Here is a 17256-nt window from a genome sequence, read left to right as displayed (position 1 = left end):
CACGACTGAGCAACTGAACTGAATCCCTTTTTTAACTTCAAACAGCTTCAAACAATATTTTAAAAATTTTTATATTTTTAAATTTTTATAGCCTATTTTTCTTTTATGAGAGAAATTATGAACAGTACCCTTAATTATACTCCTGCAAATAGGGCATTTCCTTAGAGAAGGGGCACACTCCTGACATACTACCAGATGACCAGAAGTAATACAATAGAAACTTCTTTGCCCATACACACATTATATGTTCTTTCTTCTTGCAGTCTTCCCAACTGTTCTTCCAGTGACAGACCTGAAACATCTGTTGGATTATACTTCATATTCTTTTCCACAAACAAGTTCTTATATAATGTAGGATCAATTTCTTTAAGACAGTGTTTGAAGATGTTGGAGGCATATCTTCAAAATGGTATCGATCAGTTCTCTTGCTTGTAAAGGTATCTGTGTTTTTTGCTAAATAATATCATGTTGCTGTTTAATAATTACATTGGCCTTTAAAAGATTATCTAGGATAGGAAGCACACACATAAACCGTTGAAAGAGAGCCATTCTATTTCTCCAAACTAATGGCAAACCATGCAGAAGCGCACAGGCTGCAAAGGACTGTGCAGAAGCGTGGCCAAGAGGAGCCACCCCTCGCCCAAGGTCAGGGGCTGCGACCGAGAGTGTCAGGCTGTGTCGGCACAGGAGCAGCTGAGAGGACCTACCCCACGTCTGAGGTCAGGGGCGGCGGCCAAGATGAGTTACCCCGTGCCTTAGGTCAGGGGAGGTGGCCGAGAAGAGCAATCCCACATCCAAGGAGTGGCAGCTGCAAGGCGCAGGAGGGCCGAGAGGAGCTACTCCACGTTTAAGGTCAGGAGGGATGGCCATGAGGAGATACCCTTCATCCAAGGTAAGGAGCAGAGGCTGTGCTTTGCTGGAGCAGACATGGAGAGATACCCCATGTAAAAGGTAAGAGAAACCCAAGTAGATGGTGGGTGTTGCGAGAGGGCATCAGAGGGCAGACACACTGAAACCATAATCACAGAAAACTAGCCAATCTGATCACATGGAACACAGCCTTGTCTAACTCAATGAAACTAAGCCATGCCGTGTGGGGCCACCCAAGATGGGAGGGTCATGGTGGAGAAGTCTGACAGAATGTGGTACACTGGAGAAGGGAATGGCAAACCACTTCAGTTTTCTTGTCTTGAGAACCCCATAAACATTATGAAAAGGTAAAATGATAGGATACTGAAAGGTGAACTCCCCAGGTTGGTAGGTACCCAATATGCTACTGGAGATCAGTAGAGAAATAACTCCAGAAAGAAGGAAGGGGCTGGAGCCAAAGCAAAAACAATACCCAGCTGTGGATGTGACTGGTGATAGAAGCAAGGTCCGATGTTGTAAAGAGCAATATTGCATAGGAACCTGGAATGTCAGATCCATGAATCAAGGCAAATTGGAAGTGGTCAAACAGAAGATGACAAGAGTGAACGCCGACATTCTAGGAATCAGCGAACTACAATGGAGTGGAATGGGTGAATTTAACTCAGATGACCATTATATCTACTACTGTGGACAAGGATCCCTTAGAAGAAAGAGTGAAAAAGTTGGCTTAAAGCTCAACATTCAGAAAACTAAGATCATGGCATCTGGTCCCATCACTTCGTGGCAGATAGATGGGGAAACAGTGGAAACAGTGTCAGACTTTATTATTTTGGGCTCCAAAATCACTGCAGATGGTGATTGCAGCCAAGAAATTAAAAGACACTTACTCCTTGGAAGGAAAGTTATGACCAACCTACATAGCATATTCAAAAGCAGAGATATTACTTTGCCAACAAAGGTCCATCTAGTCAAGGCTATGGTTTTTCCAGTAGTCATCTATGGATGTGAGAGTGGACTCTGAAGAAAGCTGAGTGCTGAAGAATTGATGTTTTTGAACCGTGGTGTTTGAGAAGACTCTTGAGAGTCCCTTGGACTGCAAGGAGAGCCAACCAGTCCATTCTAAAAGAGATCAGCCCTGGGTGTTCACTGGAAAGACTGATGCTGAAGCTGAAACTCCAATACTTTGGCCACCTCATGCGAAGAGTTGACTCATTGGAAAAGACCCTGATGCTCAGAGGGATTGGGGGCAGGAGGAGAAGGGGACAACAGAGGATGAGATGCTGGATGGCATCACTGCCTTGATGGACACAAGTCTGAGTGAACTCCAGTAGTTGGTGATGGACAGGGAGCCCTGGGGTGCTGTGATTCACATGGTCACAAAGGGTCGGACACAACTAAGTGACTGAACTGAACTGAACTGATCTGAATGGCAAATCATCTGATGCTATTTCCTCGGTTTGTCTTTCCTTCTCTTCCTCTTTTTCTTCTTCTCTTCTTTCATCTTCAGCAATAAGACATCCTGATACAATATCATTAACTGTTTTGCAACTTTCTCCAGTTGTTACGATTTTACTCTGAAGTGTCCGCTTTACCAGTCTTCTCTAAAACCCATTTCCAAGGTAGTGCTAACCACAGATATATTCACCATGAATACATCATTTGAAGAACTTCCTCCTGGTCCAAAATGAACCATGGGTCAGCATTTTCAACTCCAGGAGTATTTGAAGTTCACAATAGCTGCTCATGAAGATGAAGATATCTAACTTGAATCTAATCCCTGCCCTTTCATGCGTATCAAGACCTCATACCTTGGAAACCACTATCTGTGTTCTACCCATGTGCCATCTCCATATTCCCAACATCTTAAGCCACCATCACAACAAAAGTACTTGACATTATCATTACGACCTACATGATAGAAACCAGCACTTGCAAGCTGCTCAGGCTGAACTGGTACAGTAGATGGCCAGCACATAAATGTTCTCAGTCAAGCTGCATGTGTCTGCATGCTCAAATTTTAAATGCTGAACCTCTGCATTTCCAGAGAATTTCCAAAAATGGACAGTTGGAGAAAAGTCTCCAGTGCTCTAGCACAGCATCATCCTTTGGTTTCTAGTTATTTAGCATCTCACCACAGGCAAAACAGGCTACCCTATCTCCAGGTCCTATGTAATAAAAGCCTGCTGCTGCTGCTGATAAGTCACTTCAGTTGTGTCCGACTTTGTGTGACCCCATAGACGGCAGCCCACCAGGCTCCCCCGTCCCTGGGATTCTCCAGGCAAGAATGCTGGAGTGGGTTGCCATTTCCTTCTCCAATATGTAATAAAAGCCAGCTCTTACTAATGCTGATGGTGACAGAAAGGTTAATGGCCACATCTGGTAAGTAAGAAATCTCGCTTCTTCAGTAGTCATGGCACAACTGTAGGAGTTAGTCCTCAATGGGGAAAAGTCTTCAACTGCTCTAGAAGTAATAGGGTTTGGTGAAAGGTTGGAAGAAGAACCACTGAATAAGCTACTATGTTCCAAAGTAGATGATAATGAATAAATAAAACTGTTTCTCATTGGAGAAGAAGCATTTTTAGAAGTGGATTCCAGATTAGTGACAGAACTAGATTCTGAATAAAGCTACAGCTAGGACTCAGTTGTTTATGCTTCTCAATAGGATTGTCTCCTTATTTCCAGTTATCCAGCATCAGGCTACAACAGAAGCATTTGACCTTGTTATTCACACCAGTGTAATAAAAACCAGCATGAGCAAGACTCCTTTCTGAGACAGGAACACCAGTGGGAAAAGCTGAATATGTAGACTGAATATGTAGCTGAGTATCAAGACTCGGTAGAGTTCACATGAAAAGTCACATTTCATTTTTTGTTTGTTGTCAATTGTCCAATTTGACAAGATTGTGCTATCTTCAAGCACACTATAAATTTTTCTATACAAGGGATCTGGGACAAATCTTTGGGAGGTCGTTTTGTACATGAGTGATTTTATTTTTGACAGCTAAAATCCTTTACATGAATTTTTTCTTCTGCCCATAGAATTTTGACATGAATAATATCACTCATGCCCATAGAGTTTTGACATGAATAATATCACTCATGCTACAGTGGGCTTCCCTGGTGGCTCAAACAGTAAAGAATCTGCAGTAATGTGGGAGACCCAAGTTTGATCCCTGGGTCGGGAAATCCCCCTGGAGAAAGGAATGGTGACTCACTCCAGCATTATTCTTGGAGAATTTGGACCGAGGAGCCTGGTGAGCCATAGGCCACGGGGTCACAAAGAGTTGGACATGACTGAGCAACTAACACACACGCACATGCTATAGTAATACTTAAGCAAGATGATCCTGGAATCTATAGTGTTAGCTCTTACTGATATTTTTAGTTTCTAGTTAGACAATTACACAGAGATGTGAACATATGTCAATCAACATTTTAATTGTAAATGTCAGTTCAGCTATCAAGAGTCAACTCTATCACATAATATCTTTAAATAGGTCAGAATTATATAAATTTCATATTTTTCCAAAATAAATGATCCAAATCTCCACAAAGGTAACATATATCAATTGAGAATTTTTAATCTTTATTACAAAAGCAATGCTAAAGTTTGAAACAAGTAAAATTATAGTATGGAAGATACACTTAAACTAATTGTTAACTCCTTTAGTGTTATATTCTTGTTTATCAATATATCATTTTATTCCGTTTTTTTTTCAGTTGATTTTTAAAGAGACCTAATGATCACAGTTTTTAATGTATTCTAAAATGCCTGTAAATGAAAATTCATATAGGGAATTAAATTCAGCTTCTGATTTCACCAGGACTTCCTTGGTGGCTCAGACGGTAAAGCGTCTGCTTACAATGAGGAAGACCTAGGTTCAGTCCCTGGGTCGGGAAGATCTCCTGGAGAAGGAAATGGCAACCCACTCCAGTATTCTTGCCTGGAAAATCCCATGGACAGAGAAGCCTGGTAGGCTACAGTCCATGGTGTCGCAAAGAGTTGGACACGACTGAGCAACTTCACTTTCACTTCTGATTTCAAAGACATTTTCCCAAGTAAGAAAATCTGTTCCAAAATGTAATGCAAATTACATTTCTAAATTCCACATTTTTCTAAGACATTCTGCTTTTATTAAAAAGCAGATTTTATACAATGAATTGTACACTGTATAATTTTTCTAGTCATTCCCTTTAAGAAGTTAGTAAAATGAACAATCAATTCACATGATCTTTACACATTTGCTCAGTACATTAGAATATATAGTATAGATAATCACTAGTTCAGTGGGAGTTCTTTGATTGCAGTGGACTTAACTGTTTAAGTAACCACATTGAGTAAGATACATTGCAGATTTCACTTCTGGAAATATCACATGAATCACTTGATATCACATGAATCAAACTAATTCTAGCAAAGCAAGCAGTCCAAAGTTCAAATTAAAAGTTAAAATCTGTCTTTAAGGACAGAATTACCTATATCCCTTGCAAATTCTCTTTAGCTTAATGATACATCTGATTTCAAAAATTACTTATATCTAATACCTAACTTTCAAAAACCTATAGTGCTGATTGGTACAAATAACACTTGTGAAGCTATCTGTATAACTCTGTTTCTAAAAACTGATTTGCTAATATAAGGTAATCCCAGATATGTTTCAAATGCATTTCACAAGTTATCTAACAGAGAAATCAATTATGGCGTTCTTCGTTACAATCAAAAATATAGACTTGTTGAATTAATATAAACAAAGAAAAAATGGCCTTTAGCTAGTCCTTGAATTTCAGATTTCTTTCTAAAATATTTCCCTTAGCTAGTCACTCTCCATCTTTTTGTCTTATAAATCCAAAGTACTGAATTGGTCTTATTCATCATTTCTCTAATTTGTCAAAGTTAATTTGAATTCTAATCTCATGGTATCCAAGATTCCATCAACTGTGTCCAACTTCCTGTCATCCAAAACTTAATCAGTCTCTTGTTTTAGTCTCCCAAGTAGTGAATTTTATGAAATAATACTGATCCTGGAACTACATTTTGTCATTTAAAATTCAATGTAACTTTTGGGGTCAACATTAGGTTGTTTGCAAGTATACAACATTAACTATTCTAATAAGATGTCCACTTTGCTAATAATCATTAGTATTTCTAAAATTTTTTTTGTTGTAATCTCTAACGGTCATGGTAAGGGGCTTCCCTGATAGCTGAGTTAGTAAAGAATCTGCCTGCAATGCATGACACCCCGGTTTCATTCCTGGGTTGGGAAGATCCAATGAAGAAGGGTTAGGCTACCCACTACAGTATTCTTGGGCTTCCCTTGTGGCTCAGCTGGTAAAAAGATCTGCCTGCAATGTGGGAGACCTGGGTTTGATCCCTTGGTTGCGAAGATCCCCATGGAGAAGGAAAGGCTAGCCACTCCGGTATTCTGGCCTGGAGAATACCATGGCCTGTATTATAGTCCACGGGGTCACAGAGTTGGACACGACTGAGTGACTTTCACTTTCACTAATGGTCATGGTATAATTCCAAAGGTGACCAAGCGGGTTTATATCAGAGATACAAACTCTATCCGGAATAACAAAGTGAGTTTATGATTAACAAATGCATGAAACTTGTTGCCTAGAGAAGCAACCAAGGAGAACAGGGACACAGAAGAAAGAGCTAGACTGTCACAGTATTTATATCAATTACATATCCGTTCTTTCAAACAAACTCTTGAAGACTGCCCTGCCAACAATTCCCATAGCTTCTTATCACATTTCCCTTTCTATCTTCCTTTCCTTTTGTGAAATGATTTCTCTTTCCCTTTACTATCTACTAAAATATAGACTCCACCATAAATTCTTTCTGATCAAGAGAACAAGTTATGAGTCAAGATTAATTGGATGTGAGTCCCTGCCGTACTATTCAAGATCTGCAACAAGTAAATATTGTTTTGCTTCTCATTCCTCTCCTTTAACATGCTGCTGCTGCTAAGTCGCTTCAGTCATGTCCAACTCTGTGCGACCCCATAGACGGCAGCCCACCAGGCTCCCCTGTCCCTGGGATTCTCCAGGCAAGAACACTGGAGTGGGTTGCCATTTCCTTCTCCAATGCATCAAAGTGAAAAGTGAAAGTGAAGTCACTCAGTCGTGTCCGACCCTCAGCGACCCCATGACCTGCAGCCTTCCAGGCTCCTCCGTCCAAGGGATTTTCCAAGCAAGAGTACTGGAGTAGGGTGCCATTGCCTTCTCTGCCTTTAACATGAGGATAGTGGTAGTTCCTATCTCAGGATTGTTTGGAAGATTACATGAGCTACCATAGGAAAAGAACTTACAACTACAGTTAGCGCTACTTGAGTGTCTGCAATCATTATTCTATTTACAACTACTGATGTTATGTGAGAGCTTGTTCACCTTGACAGAATTTACCATGTTTCTTCCAAATGACTTCATATCTATTTCAGAATATACAACATTGTAATAATTTTTGTTTTTAATTTGTGTGGTTCCCATGTACTATGAACAACCAGAGACCAGGAGTCAGGTTACATGAATCATAAGATCTTCTGGACATAGATGGTTGTTAATTAATGTTTAGGAAGAATGGGAACTGAGAGGAATGAAGGAATAAATAAAGTAGAGCTTTGTAAAGGAAGTAAGGTTTTGGTCTTGTTCTATAGCATAAGTTTGGTAAGGTCCTCATATGATTCACTAATACACAGACCTCCCTCAAACAGATTCAGAAGGAATCTAGTAATTAACACCAGTTCATAAACTGCTTGCATCTGGATCATATGGAAGACAGGCATTTTAAAAACTACAAACAGGACATGCTTACAAGATCTCTTAGAGTGGCCTTAGAGTTTACATTTTAGCAAGTTTCAAGTTTCAAGCACATAAACCATGTCCATGGTGATGATGGTAGTTTAGTCACTATGTCGTGTCCGACTCTGGTGACCCCATGGACTGTAGCCCACCAGGCTCCTCTGTCCATGGGATTTCTCAGACAAGAATACTGGAGTGGGTACCCATTTACTTTTCCGGGGGATCTTGCTGACCCAGGGATCGAACCCGTGTCTCCTGCATTGCAGATAGATTTTTTTTACCAACAGAGCCACCAAGGAAGCCTGAGTCATGTCTATGCTACATTTTAATCCATTCAAGTAAGAATAGTTGGCTTCCTTTGAGAAAAGGTGAGACAAAAAAGTCTCTTTAGAGAGCTGTGTTCCCAACTATTACCATGATCCTAATTGTGTTATAGCCGGGCCTTGAGAAACAATGTCCATAAAAGCATGTGCTGGGATAGACTGTTAATACTTTTTCCCTCAAAGTAACAGAAAATAACTTCAATCGTTTTGTGTGTGTGTGTGTGGTTGTTGTTATTGTTGCTTTAATTTTTATTAAGTTTTTTCTGTATATATGAAATTATAAATAATATACAGTCCATTCTGTGGAGCTGGACAGGACAGAAGCAAGGAGAAAGGAGATGACTAAACACTATAGACTATTATTCATCCTTATATATCTACGAATATCATCCTGTTACCACACAAGTATGAAGTTATCTAATCTCCTCCAAGTCTATTTTTTGTGCCCTCTAAGAAAACAACAGATGGACATGAGGCATCTGAAAGACAGGAAGGTCTATTTTTGGAGCTATACTCACTCTTATTGAGCTTCATACCATTTAAGCTGCATGCTTTTTTTTTTTTTTGATGGTAAATAATCCATCTCATGAATATCAAAAACATTAAGAGTTAGTTGAAAAAATCAGGGTGCTGAATTTGTTGATGTACATTTTCAAAAATTTGAATTTCCCCATAAAGTAAAGTTTTCTGAACTTTAAGCCACTGATATTTAGCTATGTCTAATACATTGCAAAGTGAACTAAAAGCTGTGCACGGTAATGTCTTGAAAAACAGCCAGCTTCTCATTTCTCAATCCAGATAGTTACAAAGTAAAGATATCTTTGTCACATGTCGGTTTTAACCAAATTTTAATAAGCATTTATAATCTGACTACATACAGAATAATGTAGGTATACTGAGGTATAGAGAAATGTAATGTAACTTCCATCCTTAGGGAATTAAAAATCTACAAAGAGACGCTGACACTTACTTGAGCAGGTATCAAGCTGCAGTCCCTGTTAAAAGTAAAATATAAAAACTGAGATAGTTTTGAGGAGGGAATCTTTTCACTTTCATGCATTGGAGAAGGAAATGGCAACCCACTCCAGTATTCTTGCCTGGAGAATCTCAGGGACAGAGGAGCCTAGTGGGCTGCCATCTATGGGGTCGCACAGAGTCGGACATGACTGAAGCAACTTAGCAGCAGTAGCAGCAGCAGCAATCTGTTATGGCAGCTTTGAGCAGGAAAAGTTTTACAGAGGAAATTGTGTTTCTTTCTGGCCTAGAAGAATTTGAGGACTTCCCTGGCAGTCCAGAGGTTAAGAGGCCATACTTCTACTGCAAGGTTGGATCCCTGGTCAGGGAACTAAGATTCTGCATGCCTCTCAGTGCAGCCTAAAAAAGAAAAAAAAAAAAAAAAGAAAGAAACACAGAGAGAGGGAGAGAATGCATTGAATATGAAGAGAATAGAGAAAGGATAGAAAGAGAAAGGTATCACTATAGATATCAGCAGAAAACTGAGCTAAGGCACAGAAACGGGAACGTGTAGCCATTTGGGGGGGTATATCAACATATACTGTGGTAGAATACTGAGTATCTGTGAAGGCTGGTATGTCTTTGAAGACACAATGGGAGGATAGCAAGGAGATACAATAATACAATCAGATTTGTAAAAGTATTTTTTTAAAAATTATGAGTATTAACCATGAATAAAATAGAACTATTTTTTATTTTTAGGAAGAAGGAATGAAAAATGAGTGAGACCTGAAGGTGAGAAGTATGATACTTTGCATAGCTAAGAGAATTACTTTTTGATAATAGAAAATAAAAAATAATGAGAGAGGTGAATAAGGTGAGTTCTGACAAGTCCCCAATTAACTTCATTGATAAGAGGAAGCCACTGTAGGTTCTATGCACAAAGTAACATGATTAATTATGTGTTGAGACAACTAAGAACTGGTAATAATCTTAAGCAAAACGTATTTATGAAAGTTAATCATTTAAAGTGAGATTATGGAGATCTAAAAAACTAAATGTGAAGACTTTGAACTAAACACAATTTTAAAATACCTACGCTAATATCTAGTCCAAAATTCAAAAGGATCAAAAATTGGTTATCCTTTGTGTATTCAGTCATACATGTAATTGTAATTTTATCATTTCAATACTAATTACTGATTATGGAATACTTCTCTCTGAAAAGGTGCTCTCTATGCTATAGCAGGAATGAGAGGGCAAAAGGGTATTAACAAGTTTATCTTTCGGTTCTCTTTCCACTGAGATCCTCGGAAGTCTGAACAAGTCACTTTCAGTTTTCCTGGGCATTTTCTAATATGATAAGATTCATTTTTCTAGTATTTCAGAGTACAATTTTAGTTTGAATGTACAAAATAATCTACAGAGATTTCTGTTATGAAGAAAGAGCTATTAAGACTCAAGTGAACTATGTTCTATGCAGTTGAGGATTCTAACCCAGGGTTATATTATACTGTTCTTATTTTAGTTTCAGTTTGATCAGGAGAGTAAAAATATGTGTTCTATACTATGCTGATTTTTCTAATAAAACATACATTCCTGGTTTTAATTAGAAAATGCAAATTTTCAATCTTTATTATTCATATTTTCTTTATTATTTAATGTATCATCTTACAAAAATTTTTCTAGTGTTTCCACAAATTATGAAGGTTAAAATCGGGGATGGTCATATCAACATATAGATTCATCTGAGTCCTATGCCACACTAGTAAAGAAAGTATTTTTGCATAAAAGAACCACTGGTATCATGCTTGTGCTCTCTGTTGTGTCTGCCTCTTTGTGACCCCATGGACTATTAGCCACCGGGCTCCTCTGTCCACGGAATTTTCCAGGCAAGAATAATGAAGTGGGTTACCATTTCCTACTCCAATAAAAGACATACATGATTGTTTTAAAAAAGTAATAACATGCATCTTAATTTTTCACAGAAAAGACTCACATATGAAAACCAAAGTAAATTTCAGAACTGTAAAAACTATTTAAAATAAGTGTGATTTTTATAGTTTTCTATGGGATTCAAGCTTCCTCTAAATACTGAGCTGCTCTATTACATGTGATGATTTGTTTACAGGTGCAGTGACCTGATGAGGACACTTAAACCAGAAAATTTAAAATCAGTGTCAATTAGATATAAATCAGACTAAAACTGTTGATTTGTATATATCAAGAATATTATAAAATGGAAGACATTGTTAGTCAGTTTCCAATTATTAAAAGTATGAAAGAGAACTATCTGCAACTTTCTTATGCTAAACCCTTTCTTTCCAGAGAATTTTATTAGGGAAACTGAATGTTGTACAGAAATTTGTAAGACCTAGAGATGTATGTTCTCATTTTGGTTTTGATATCCATTAGCCACATGGACTTAGGCAAGTTACATATAAATAATACATATGTGCGGTGGAGTCAATAACTTCCCCATGTGGTGTTGCTCTTACCAGTAAATGAGATAATTTAGTAAAGTTCCAGTACACAGCAGGTACTCAATAATTGTTCTCCTTACTTCCTTCTCTCCACCTTTAAGGAAGACCTTCACCTTGAAGACCATGTCTCATTTTTTGTTTCCTACCTAAAATTAGTTGTTATTTAAATGTCTATAAATCTGTTGTTCAGGCACTAAATCATGTCTGACCCTTTGTGACCCCATGTTCTGCAGCACCCCAGGCCTCCCTGTCCCTCACAATCTCTCTGAGTTTGCCCAAGTTCATGTCCATTGAGTCGGTGATGCTATCCAAACATCTCATCCTCTGCTGACCTCTTCTCCTTTTGTCTTCCATCTTTCCCAGTATCAGAGTCTTTTCTAATGAACTGGCTGTTTACATCAAGTAGCCAAAGTATTATACAAATCTACAGCTGGTTAATTTCCATTAGCTGCTCTGACAAATGTCAAATCGTTAGCTTTACTATGCAACCCATCAGTAAGGTCTCTATGAGGAATCCCTCATAACTTCCTCCTTTCTTCATCATACAGCATCCATTTCTTTGGTACTGTGGCAAATGTTAACAGTACTAAGAAAGATAGCATATGGTTCCTGCCCTTAAGAATCTCAGCTTTTAGTAGGAGACACAGACATGCAAACAATTAAAATACACTTAAATAAATGATCATTAAAATACATGCAAAGTTTAAACCATCCCTTAATTTTACAGTGTACTCTTTAAACCATGCAAAATATCCATATCAAATTGATTCAGTAAATATTTGCCTATTACCTGCTATGTGCTAGGCTGATGGAATTTTTAAAAAATAGTCTCTACAAGGACACAACGTTTGGGGACAACAATGAAAGTCGAGCTATATGTGACTCAAGAATGTCAGTATGGTGTTCCTGAGACACTGATGTCACCTTCCATTTGTCACTGGAGATGCAGCAATGTGACTTAGGATATAGACTTCTGCATTTAATCGGGAATAATGATTCATGGGCTTCAGTGTTTCTTCCTTCATACAGGCTTTAAAAATAGCCTCATTTTGGTACAAACCAGTAATGTACTTGTCTTCCCCAAACTTACACAAAATGCAAAGAGTGAATAAGAGAAATATAAAGTACTGAAATTGGATAGGATAAAACCTGTAGAGCAGAAGCACTATCCAGTGTACTTCACATCACAGAGCCTAGTGATCATTTCGGATTTAGTTATAGAAAAAAAAGGCATTTTGCAGTAAGATATCTACCCTTAAAGGTTTGCATTGCATTCTCCTTCATGATATTGTTCATGAGCATCACTTCTACATTATGAAGCATTCAAAACCACTGTGAGAAATCTTACCTCACATGGTCTTTCAGATCTAGGAAATGGTTTTTCCAAAAAGATTATCCTATTTCTCAACTAAGAAAAAAGGCAAAGAAAAAGTGAAAGATGACAATGTTAGCCAATCATTCTTTTGTATGGAAACTCAATTCTGACAGGAGGAAAATGTACTCCTAATCTTTGTTCCTTTTCCAGGATCAACAAAATTTTATCCCAAGCAACATGTTAAGTTGCTTCAGTCGTGTTCGACTCTTTGTGACCATATGGACCATAGCCTTCCAGGCTCCTCTGTTCATGGGATTCTCCAGGCAAGAATACTAGAGTGGGTTGCTGTGCCCTCCTCCAGATCTTCCTGCTCAAGGATTGAACTTGTGTCTCTTACATCTCCTGCATTGACAAGCAGGTTCTTTACCTCTAGTACCACCTGGGAAGCCCATCCTAAAGTAAAACAAACTGCAAATGAAAGCAATCAACTCTCTGCACTCAGGAAAGTCAGATATTATTCTGATTTTATTTTTATTTTTCGGATTCTTACTTTGTCTGTACTTTTTTGTTTGTTTAGCTTGAGTTTAGAAAAAGTGAAAGTGAGTGAAGTCACTCAGTCGTGTCCAACTCTTTGCGACCCTGTGAACTGTAGCCTACCAGGCTCCTCTGTCCATGGGATTCTCCAGGCCAGAATACTGGAGGGGGTTGCCATTTCCTTCTCCAGGGGATCTTCCTGTCCCAGGGATCAAACCTGGGTCTCCCGCATTGCAGGGAGATGCTTTACCTTCTGAACTACCAGGGAAGCCCAAAGCTTTAGAGATAAACAATCTTTTAAGTTTTCAACATAATGATTTATTGACCACTTTCTTTTAATTTTACTTACGTTGTTCACATAAATTTCCATTGTTTTGAGTAGCCAAACACTATTCTGAATCTAAAATCATTAAAGGCAATCTAAAGTGAAGCAATAAAATTTCATTCCACAGAAATGCAAACTTCCTCAAATAATAAAAATATATTAAAGGAGGAAATATTAGAATTAAGAATAGAATTTACCTAAAAATTGCCCTATTATTTTCCACTATTTTGTGCTCCAAAGGGATATAAAAAAGATAAAAAGGTTATAACTGACTTTAATTTTCAGTTAGTAAAAGAAATAAAACATCTAATGAGAAAAGTCTGACTGTTTCCCACCATTATATACATAAATTCGACATGGGGAGAATGGAAATGGAAACTGAACCATGGTAATTTTATGCAGATATTTGTTTTTTTAAATATAAGAAAGTGTCTAAAACATGGTATTTTGTTTTGGAAACTAGTATTTGTTACTATAGTTAAATAGTCATTCCGAATATGGCTCCATAAATGAGGATTTCCCTTGTTTGTTTAAACAGAAAAAAAAAAAAATTAGTCCTAGAGATTAAATGAATTCAGTTCAGTTCAGTCGCTCAGTCGTGTCCGACTCTGCGACGCCAGGAATTGCAGAACACCAGGCCTCCCTGTCCATCACCAACTCCCGGAGTTCACTCAGATTCACATCCATCAAGTTGGTGATGCCATCCAGCCATCTCATCCTCTGTTGTCTCCTTCTCCTCCTGCCCCCAATCCCTCCCAGCATCAGAGTCTTTCCCAATGAGTCAACTCTTTGCATGAGGTGGCCAAAGTACTGGAGTTTCAGCTTTAGCATCAGTCCTTCCAAAGAACACCCAGGACTGATCTCCTTTAGAATGGACTGGTTGGATCTCCTTGCAGTCCAGGGGACTCTCAGGACTCTTCTCCAACACCATAGTTCAAAAGCATCAGTTCTTCTGTCCTCAGCTTTCTTCAAAGTCCAAGTCTCACATCCATACGTGACTACTGGAAAAACCATAGCCTTGACTAGATGGACCTTTGTTGGCAAAGGAATGTCTCTGCTTTTGAATACAGTATCTAGGTTGGTCATAACTTTCTTTCCAAGGAGTAAGCATCATTTAACTTCATAGCTGCAATCACCATCTGCAGTGATTTTGGAGCCCCCCAAAATAAAGTCTGACACTGTTTCCACCGTATCCCCATCTATTTCCCATGAAGTGATGGGACCGGATGCCATGATCTTCGTTTTCTGAATGTTGAGCTTTAAGCCAACTTTTTCACTCTCCTCTTTCACTTTCATCAGGAGGCTTTTTAGTTCCTCTTCACTTTCTGCCATAAGGGTGGTGTCATCTGCATGTCTGAGGTTACTGATATTTCTCCTGGCAATCTTGATCCCAGCTTGTGCTTCTTCCAGCCCAGCATTTCTCATAATGTACTCTGCATAGAAGTTAAATAAGCAGGGTGACAATATATAGCCTTGACATACTCCTTTTCCTATTTGGAACCAGTCTGTTGTTCCGTGTCCAGTTCTAACTGTTGCTTCCTGACCTGCATACAGGTTTCTCAAGAGGCAGTTCAGGTGGTCTGGTATGCCCATCTCTTTCAGAATTTTCCACAGTTTATTGTGGTCCACACAGTCAAGCTTTGGCATAGTCAATGAAGCAGAAATAGATGTTTTCCTGGAACTCTATTGTTTTTTCCATGATCCAGCAGATGTTGGCAATTTGATCTTTGGTTTCTCTGCCTTTTCTAAAACCAGCTTGAACATCTGGAAGTTCATGGTTCACATATTGCTGAAGCCTGGCTTGGAGAATTTTGAGCATTACTTTACTAGCGTGTGAGATGAGTGCAATTGTGCGGTAGTTTGAGCATTCTTTGGCATTGCCTTTCTTTGGGATTAGAATGAAAACTTACCTTTTCCAGTTCCGTAGCCACTGCTGAGTTTTCCAAATGTGCTGGCATATTGAGTGCAGCACTTTCACAGCATCATCTTTCAGGATTTGAAATAGCTCAACTGGAATTCCATCACCTCCACTAGCTTTGTCAGTAGTGATATTTCTAAGGCCCACTTGACTTCACGTTCCAGGTTGTCTGGCTCTAGTTGAGTGATATCACCATCGTGATTATCTTGGTCGTGAAGATCTTTTTTGTACAGTTCTTCTGTGTATTCTTGCCACCTCTTCTTAATATCTTCTGCTTCTGTTAGGTCCATACCATTTTTGTCCTTTATCGAGCCCATCTTTGCATGAAATAGTCCCTTGGTATCTCTAATTCTCTTGAAGTGATCTCTAGTCTTTCCCATTCTGTTGTTTTCCTCTATTTCTCTGCATTCATCACTGAGGAAGGCTTTCTTATCTTTCCTTGCTATTCTTTGGAATCTGCATTCAAATGAGTGTATCTTTCCTTTTCTCCTTTGCTTTTCGCTTCTCTTCTTTTCACAGCTATTTGTAAGGCCTCTTCAGACAGCCATTTTGCTTTTTTGCATTTCTTTTCCATGGGGATGATCTTGATCCTTGTCTCCTGTCAATGTCATGAACCTCCATCCATAGTTCATCAGGCACTCTGTCTATCAGATCTAGTCCCTTAAATCTATTTCTCACTTCCACTGTATAATCATAAGGGATTTGATTTAGGTCATACCTGAATGGTCTAGCGGTTTTCCCTACTTTCCTCAATTTGAGTCTGAATTTGGTAATAAGGAGTTCATGGTCTGAGCCACAGTCAGCTCCCAGTCTTGTTTTTACTGACTGTATAGAGCTTCTCCATCCTTGGCTGCAAAGAATATAATCAATCTGATTTCGGTGTTGACCATCTGGTGATGTCCATGTGTAGAGTCTTCTCTTGTGTAATTCAAATCACAAATAAGGCCAGAATCCATATCTTCAGATACCCATTTTCCTTTTCCACCAAACAGGTAAGTAGGCTAATTCAGCACTGATTAATTAATTCTATGTGAGAACTTTAGAACAAATATATATATATAATTGTTTTATACATATATATATATAACAAATATATATGTTTATAACACATATATATAACATATATATATATTTGTTCTAAAGTTCTCACTGCTTTTGAACTCTGAGAATGTGGTAAAACTTATCTTCTACAAAATTCATGAAACAGAGCACACAAATACTTTTCTTGTTACATACAATGACCAGTGCCTAGAGGCTGCCAAGATGTGTAACAAGTCCGAAGCTGTGCCTTGGTTTATAATCAGCAGGCAATATCCCCACAATTACATAAGAGTGACATAGCATGTGTGTAGACTTCCCAGGTGGCACTAAAGGTAAAGAAACCTCGCACCAGTGCAGGAGACAAAAGAGATGTGGGTTTGATACCTCAGTGGGGAAGATCCCCTGGAGGAAAGCATGGCAACCCAGTCCAGGATTCTGGCCTAAAGAATCCCCATGGACAGAAGAGCCTGGTGGGCTACAGTCTACACAATTTCAAAGAGTTGGACATGACTGAAGTGACTTAGCACACAGCACATGTGTTTTAGACAGTTTAAATCCTCGAAGTATTTTTTTTTTTCCTTGAGCTCTTACTTTACTCAGAAATCATTCAAATTTAAAATCACTTTCATTATATAATGAAAATTATAAAATGACAGCATAGATCTATTTTGACTATAGATTTTGGATTA

At 38.5% G+C, this 17256-nt stretch overlaps 1 protein-coding gene across 1 annotated transcript in view; it reads right to left on the bottom strand.

Annotated features, from left to right (window-relative positions):
* The window catches only part of NEGR1 (neuronal growth regulator 1), a 1004973-nt gene that overhangs the window by 948292 nt on the left and 39425 nt on the right, over positions 1–17256 (bottom strand). The window lies entirely within an intron of this gene.

Source organism: Budorcas taxicolor, chromosome 3 (genome assembly GCF_023091745.1).
Source record: "Budorcas taxicolor isolate Tak-1 chromosome 3, Takin1.1, whole genome shotgun sequence".
In the NCBI taxonomy this organism is placed as follows: domain Eukaryota; kingdom Metazoa; phylum Chordata; class Mammalia; order Artiodactyla; family Bovidae; genus Budorcas; species Budorcas taxicolor.
Note: the sequence above shows the minus strand (reverse complement) of the source record. Positions and strands in the feature narration are given on the sequence as shown.